Raw genomic sequence first — 9,122 nt, 5'->3', positions numbered from 1 at the left:
AGAGTATGTGTCAGAGTTAACGTAGTATCTCATAAGATACTCTTATACTTTTACTAAATACTGATCACACGTACATAGGACCATGTGAACTTTCACACTTTCTATCTTTCACAAAATTGAAGCTTCAAGCTCCCTTGCTTGATTGATTATTAATTAAGAACTTCATCTAGGACTTCATTTATTATATCTCATGAATCTTAACATAACTTCTTTGATAGTATCCATCACCATAGATCTCCAATAACTCCTCTAAAGGCCGCTTACAATTAGGTGTTGTTAGCATCAAAACCACCAAGGATCATCTACTACTAAGATCATCTAGAGATGAGTGCACCTACAAGCATATAGATCTACACTCAGTTTTGTAATGCCCTAGACTGCTTTCAGGATCACCGACTGATCCCACAAACCAACACGGGTCTATTCAGCATGATTTGTCCTTATTCACACGCTTTTCGAGAAATTTCTCAGAAGGTCACCCATCCAAATACTACTCCAAGTCAAGCATGCTTCACTATGAAGTTCTTATTTGTTAGGCTACCAAAAAGAAGATGCATCTTATTAGTATAGGTAGTACCAATCAATCCTTATAAGCCTTTATTCAACCATGCAGTCTCATACCTGCACAACCTCATAATCCCTCTCATTTCTATGTGAACTCATTTTTTTCCTAGAAGCTTCCAGGAGCATCTTATTATCATGCCTCGTGCACCGATAACCGCTCCCAGCCCTCGTCGGCCTCCGGTGTTACATGTAACACCCTAATTTCCCTCACATAATTATAAATAAAATCAAAGTAATTTAAAAATATTCACACAGTTAGGATGCCACATTTCCAACAAACACCTGCTCATATCATAGAACATGTTGGGAAAATAACAAAAATAGAGAAAAAGAGGAACAAAATAACAACACAAGAGATCAAATGGAAAGTCCTTAACCATAGAAAAAACCACGGCCGTTGTCAAATGACAACCAGAGAAAAACACTGTGAAAATTGTTACAACACAGAGACTACCCTCAACCACCCGAAGGCCCCAATACACCCGCACTCTCCAAAGAAAGTATTTAATTACCCCTCACAACACTCTAAAACAAGAGTATAATAGAAAATAGAAAGAGTCATATACAAGATCAAAGAGCTTTTGACTGGTACATCTTATAAATAAAAATTTGATTCCTATATATAGCCTTGGACTCCCTCTTCCTTCATAAAAATAAGCGATGTGAGACTTCTTTAACATATATATTTTCAACCAAACCTAACAATCTCCACCTTGATTGAAAATAATACATTAAATTTCATTGTCTTCATCGATAATCATACTCCATCATAAAAAGTTTAGTCACTTGAAGTTACACCACTCCAAGAATTTTCACATTGTCTTCACCGACAATCATAGTATTAAAAACTATCATACTCCACCTAAAGAATAGTATACTTCACTTAAAATTAAACCACTTCAAGAATTTTCACATACCGAAAACCAGGTTGAATCTTAATGGTGCAACTTCCATGTTGGTAGGAAGCTCTTCAACCATCAACATAATCTCACAACACACTTTGCATCAATGCCCATATGTTAATCTGCTAGCAATAACTCGTCCTTTTCCATGACAGCGGAACTTTCATGAGGACACGCTTCTCAATTTTCAAATAAGATCATCCTCTCTCACAGCGAGAGAGACATTCCTAGCATTTGACTCAGAGTCCTTCTCTGCCGCTACCTCATTAGGCACTTATACTTTATATGTCCAATCTTTCCATATTTCTAACATTTTCAGACTCGTTTCATTATTTTTTGTCACATAAGGCCTTCCTCTAGCAACCAACACTAAGTTTGATGAAGTATTATCCTCACCATTCAATCTTATTTCTTCAGAAATAATTTTACTAGAAACTTCTTCATAACTCAGAGTTTCCTTCCCATATATCAAAACAGGTTTAATATGCTCATAGGAAGATGGAAGAGACCATATAAGGCTTAAATATTTATCTTCATTATCAATCTTAACTCCAAATAGTTTCTAATTCAGAAACAATACCATTTAGAACACTTAGATGATCAGATACTTATGTATGTTCATCCATACGCACAGCATGGAACTGTTCTTTCAACAACAACCTATTTAATATACCCTTTCCTTAATCTAGCCCTTCAAGTTTCTCCCAAAGCTCTTTGGCTGGCGACGTACCAAGAACATTCGCAAGAATATTCTTAACCAAAGACATGCGGATTGTACTCGAATCTCTCAAATCTAGTTCCTCCCACTTCTCGTTTTCCATATTGGAAATATTTGCTTTCAACGTCTTGTGTAATCCTAATTGTATCAAAATATCATTGACTTGAATTTTCCACATGCCAAAATTGATTCTTCCATCAAATTTCTATAAGTCAATCTTCATTGAACTTGAAAAACTTGACATTGCAGCCCAAACCTTTCCTGTAATAAATAAAATTTTCCCAACCAACACAGAGTATAAAATTTCTTTTCTGATGTGGAAGATCAGACAAAACTGTAACCACAGATTATACTAAAATTTATACCCCACCAAACCAAGACTCCAATACCACTTGTTGGGAAAATAATAAACATAGATCAAAAGAGGAACAAAATAATAACACACGAGATTAACGTGGAAACTCCAAAACCGGAGAAAAAAGCTCAATCGTTGTCAAATGACAACCAGAGAAAAACACTATGTGAAAATTGTTACAACACATAGACTACACTCAACCACCCTAAGGCCCCAATATACCCGCACTCTCCGAAGAAAATATTTAACTACCCCTCACAACACTCTAAAACAAGTGTATAAGAAAAAATATAAAGAGTCAAATACAAGCTTAAAGTGTTTTTGACTGGTACATCTTGTAAAGAAAAAATCAAATCCTATATATAGCCTTGGACTCCTTCTACCTTCACAAAAATAAGCGATGTGAGACTTCTTCAACATATATATATTTTCAATTAAACCCAACACATGTAACACATATAACTTTTTAAGATGAATAATAATAATAATAATAATAATAATAATAATAATAATAATAATAATAATAATAACCATCAAATGGTTTAAATTCACTTTTATTACAGCGAAAAACATCAACAAATTTTCTGCTTACTTATTCAAAACATAACCATGCTATAAAGTAGCATAATAATTATCATCCTAGGAGATATCATAAAATCTCCAACAAACATAACAAAACAACTAAGCATTTGACCATGTTGTACCCCAATTATTTACCACTGAGATCCCACCATATTCAAAATAGTAGGATCATCATCATCATCATCATCATGCATATATCATTTGTTAACAAAAAATACAAAAAAATTGTTGTTTGTTGCTTGTGTCTTAAGACATGAGACTAATCAAGAGGAGATTGAGCAAATTAGGGTTTTGAGGTCCACAAGGAATTTAAAAATTCTCCTAAGATTCAAAGGGTTCTCTCAAGTCCAGAGATGGCCCAACTCAAGATCAATCACTTTCAAGATCACCTGAGGCCCCAAACTAGGGTTTTGACCTAATTCCACTGGAGGGTTGACTTTTAATCAAGACATGGCTCCAAGGCTCAAAACATGATTCAAGGGCATCCAAATAAACATTATAATCCATTCACATCATTCATTTGAAGAGGAGGCTTTAATTCATATGGAATCCATAAAACTGCAGTTCATTTGGAAAAGTCAACAATATAGGTCAACCTTTGACTTTTAAGAAAATTTGTCAACCATGAACTTTTAAGGATTCAAATCATCATCATATGACTATTGAAGACATTTTACCAAGGAAAATCAATAAAATTCATCAAGAATCAAAAAGTCAACAAAAGTCAAAATTAGGATTTTTAAGTGATTTTGACCTCATTTTGGAAACTTCAAATTTCACCTACACACTCAAAAATCTCCCAACACGAAATTTGTAGATCTTAATCAAATAAACAACTTTGTCTCTACTCATGGTTTCATCAGAAATGATTATTTTGAGAGATATGGAATTTTGAAGATTATGTTCAAAAAACTTTGAAATTTTAAGTGTTTTCACTTAGATTTTTCTTAACTTTATGGCCATTTTTCTTCATGATCCCAAAAGAGTTTGAGAAAACTTTTAACAAGTGACTTGAATTTTGTAGCAAGGGTTTTCCAAAGAGACCATTAGCATGAAATTCCATGGCTTAAGCTATGAGATATGATTTTGTGAAGAAGGCTCCATGAACACTTGAAATGGAAGTTATGAACATTAAGAACAAGTTTGAATTTAGATTCAAATCTGAAAAATATTCAAAGTACAGCCACTCTAACTTGTTTAACACACCATAATCAGAAGTTTACACTCTCTTTTGAGCTATGATCCAAGTACTTAAGCCATTAACTATTGAATCATTCCATTTCAAGCATAAAGTTCACACTTCCATTTTGAAAAAGAGGCTTTAATCCAACCACTCTTGCATTGAGCCTCTAAACATGTTTATTTTGAAGCAAAAGCACTTCAAACCTCACAAGCAATCTCTCCATACTCATAATAAAGTCATGGAAGCATGCTTGAAGTTGTACCTTGCTCTTGGAACTCCAATTTTCACATAACTTCATGAATAAGCAATGTGGTACAATTATCACATGTGAACTCCAAACTCTAAGTTTTTTCCCTAAACAAACCTTAAATTGTGCCTATAAATAGAGGGTATGAATCCCTTGATAAAACACACAAGAAATCTCCAAGTCACCATATGATCCAAAATCCCAATTTTTGGGTCTTTGAATTTTGAGAGGCATTTTGAGTTGTAGTGGTTCTGAGTGTTAAATAGCCTTTCAAACATCTTCTAAACACCATTTAGAAGCTGTCTAGCCCATTCACCATCTTCAAAACCATCCAAAACTCAAAATTACCATTAAACCTCCATTATCACATACCTTGAAACCTTAAACTTCAAAGTCTCAATTTGCTCCAACACTTTCCATTCCAACACTTCAGACACCTTATATACATCACATATAACCTATCCAAACTCTTGTTACACTTCTGTAACATCACCATCACTATAATCAAACTCAAAACCATACCTCTGCACATTGATTCGAATAGGGTGATTATTTGAGTCTCAGAGCAAGGTAAGGGTTGGAATACATTCAGGAGGATACCAGGAAGCTTTTCAGATCATTAGTTCTCCTCTGGAAGTCCATTAAAGCACCTTTCGATTTTCAGTTCAGAGGTAAGAACTTTAAACACTAACTCTTTGATTTGAGCATCATCTTCTACAAAGCTCGATACCATTTGATTCAGAATCATGTAGGGAGCAAAAGCCCTAAGGTTTTAGGTATTTATTGTGTGTCTTCATCATTTAATTTTAGTTTAAAGTTTTAGGTTTTTTGAGTTCTTTTTGAAAATTCATGAGCTACAAGTTAAATAAATTTATGAATGATACATGACTGAGTTCGTATGAGATTTGTAAACATATTTGGTCTTTACATCATTAACAATGGTTGCCTAAATCCTGAGAACGATTTCGGAAAATCCAAGTGACCAAGGTTGAAGATGAAGTTCAAATACATTTAGAAATTTGTCTTTTATATATTTAATCCAAAGCGTGTGTTTGACAAATAACACGCGCTGACCCAATGGTATTGTTTTGTGTAGAAGGCTTCAGTGGCGTGGGTTCAAATCCTTCTAAGGCCATTTCCAATTTTTTATCACTTATCTTATTTCCCTTTTTTTTACCAATTTCAATATTTATTTTAAAATAGAAAATTGATTTATTTTTCAATGAAATTTTACACAATATCTATTTAAGTAGTGTATTTTTATATTATGATTAAAAATCCAAACAATATTTATTTTTACTCAATTTAAAAATTAATCAAAAACATGTCTTTTATGTATTAAAAATCAATCAAAAAATAATTTTATTTTGAATATTTCTTCAAAGTAGCTTTGTATAATTTTGTGAATATTTGTTTAGGGTTAGGATAAATGTCTTTGACTTTCTCATGTACCCCTAGACCAATTCTCTTTTAGAATTTGGTAATTAATCATTAAAATTAATTAGATGTAGGTGTTAATTTCTAAAACCCTAATTTCAAAACCCTAGGTTTAAAACCCTAATTTCAAAACCCTAGGTTTAAAACCCTAATCCAAAAAGAAACATGTTGATCTTTGCTTATCCATGAACTTGTTACCTTGTACATATACTTGTTAACTTCAAATCCTTGTGTTTTGTACTTATTTGTTTATCTTAACCATTATCTTTTGTACCCGTGCATTTACTTGTTGATTTCCATCCTTGTGTTTTGTACTTATTATCCATTGTATTATCATTTGTATATACTTTGTTTATCTAACCCACAATGCATGAGTTTCATATTCATCATCCATCATTCATTCATATATGAATCCATCCAAAGGTACAAATATCCTTGCTCATTGATGATTCTCATACTTACTTGTTTGTCTTTTGTGACACATGTTATCAAACACATACTTGAGGTATCCATTGATTGATTACTTAAGTTGTTTGTTGAAAAATCCAAAGGAATGAGAATGGTATTGACTAAAATTGTCAAGGTACTCAAACTATTTTCCAAATCTCTTTTATTTTGTGTTCAAGTATTGTTAAAGATTTTCACTTGTTAAAAATGGTTTTGTATTGTTAAAGCTCAACCTTTTTAAACCCACCCTTGGTTTTGTATTGTTAAAGCTCAACCTACCTTTTGTTTTGAAACCTTGGCACTAAGAGGAGAATTATTCCCGGTGAAACTAATCTTAGTCCATTGACTTTGTATCGTTAAAGCTTGGTCCCTTTTCTTAAAAAAATTGTTTAGTATTGTTAAAGCTTAACCTTTTAAAAAACCTGTTGAGTATTGTTAAAGCTCACACCCAAAAAAAATTTGGCCACTTTGGCCCCCTTTTATTTTTCCTTTTAAGAGGAACTACAAAAGCTCTGACTTCCCTTTTCTTTAAAAGGGGTACGTAGGCCTTAGATGCGATGTCTTATCGAGCTCACTTCAAAAACTTCTTTTCCCATCCCCACACTCTTTTAAACAAGTTCACATATGCATTTTTCAAAATACATATACACAAAAACAATAACATTTTCAAAGAGGTTCCCATGGAGTAACATGGATATGAGGGATGCTTAAAACCTTCCCCTTGTATAACAAACCCCCTTACCCAAATCTCTGATAAGTTTATTAGTTTTGATTTTAAAAACTTATGTGGGTTTTATTCGCTCTTTCTCCCATTCCTTTTGGAAACAGTAAAGCGCGATGACGACTCTATTTAAAACAAATGAGCTAAGTCTTTCCCATGGCTTTAGTCTCACCAATTTCACCGCTACAGATCCCTAGTGTTACATATTAGAGAAGACGCTAACTCGATAAAAGCATAATGAAGATCACTCTCTTCAACTCACATCCACACCTTCACCGCGGATCACTTGCACGTTACTCACGTGGAGGCAATATTCAAATAGAAAGGGTGAGAAATCACAATCATATAGTAGGATTGCATAATAATATGTAAGCATACCAATATCACATATATGACTATCCAGTCAACAAGTCTCACTCCACATATTCCAAACAACACAACATATATATATATATATATATATATATGATCTTACCCAGTAGATCAGATGGCCAACAACAATGTAGGCTTGAAATTTCGAACGGTTGAGAGGGGGAAAAGGGGGGTTGTACCTGCAAGGCACTCCGATGCCAAAGTAAGTGGGTATTCCGCAAGGTACAACAAAGTGAGAGAGTTTTGGGGGTAAGAAAAGATTACCTTGCCCTATGTGTGGAGAGGGCTATTTATAAGATGTGGTATGCAACTTGGACTCCTCCTTCTGGGGAGGATAATTAGGTGACGCGTGAACTGATTGTTTACCGGGCACGAGGGTCCCTCGTGGTCGGCAGTCTCGTGAGCATGCCCGGAGTGATCGGGCGAATCCGGATACGCGCGGTCTAAATTGTCTTGGGCCGAAGGATGGGTTGGCCCAATTATATTGATTGGGTCGGTCCAGAACAGAAGCCCCCCAAGTCGTTGCTTCCGGTCGAGGGAGTGACGACTTAAGGGAAGTTGATCCGAGGAATTCCTCAGGGGACCCGGGCCCGAGCATCCGATGAAGTTAGGTCTTCGAGTTTCCGGGGAGAAGAAAGGTCATGCCGGGTGTAGGGAAGTGTGGCGTTTCAGAAAAGTTGGTAAGGGGGCGTGTCGCATTTAATGCGAAATGATGGCTACCCTAGTACCTAGGCAGTTAGGGTTAATGATGACCATGATTTTACACAGTGTTGCACGTGCGGCGTGCGTGACGCCTTTGGCAGCCTATAAATACAAGGATCCGTCATTTCCCCAAATTTTTCAAATTCTGTTGCTTCGTTCTTCTCCCTCTGCCGCCGACCGTGAGCATTTATTGTGGTGTTTTCTTCCAACTCTTCAATTTCTTCGTCAGAATCGTACTTGTAAGTTTGTTTTTGACTTCTGTTTTAAGTGTTTCATGCTTTGATTGTTGTTTAGAATCGTTTGTATGTGGTTAGGATAGATTTTTAAGATGATTCTGACGAAAACGTTTGGTGAAGAATGGTGGTGAGTGGTGAAGATAGGTGGTTTCTCCGTCATTCACGACAGTGTGCGGTTGAATCCTCCGCATGAGATTAGTTTTCTGTTACTGTGATATTTGTTTGAGAGCCTTTATTCTTAGGGATGAGTGTCGTTCTGATATGCCTGCGTTTTTCCCCTTTTCTCGGGCGCGAATCTCATCTCGCTCGGAATTTATAATTCTGGAGGGGGGCAAAGACGCGGGTCATTTGGTCTCTGGGCCGTTGTTGTGCCCTTTCACTCTGGACGATGGTGGAAGGGTGGATTTGATTGAATTGTCGAATTCACTGTTCTCCCCTGTATTTAGGTGAATATGGCCGATGAAATTCGTCTGACGGTCTCGGGCTCGTCGTCTTCAACTCCTCCAGCCCGGAAGGAAGTACCCCGGTTGGCTTGGGTGCACCAAGATGCACTGGATATCGAGAGTTTTTTCGTGGAAGATGATTCGGATGTCGTCCCGGATGTAGGGGAAGGATGGTCGGTACTTATCCCGGCTGAAGGGGATCGCATCTGCGAC

Source organism: Vicia villosa, unplaced genomic scaffold (genome assembly GCF_029867415.1).
Source record: "Vicia villosa cultivar HV-30 ecotype Madison, WI unplaced genomic scaffold, Vvil1.0 ctg.001302F_1_1, whole genome shotgun sequence".
In the NCBI taxonomy this organism is placed as follows: domain Eukaryota; kingdom Viridiplantae; phylum Streptophyta; class Magnoliopsida; order Fabales; family Fabaceae; genus Vicia; species Vicia villosa.
This window is presented reverse-complemented; position numbering follows the sequence as displayed.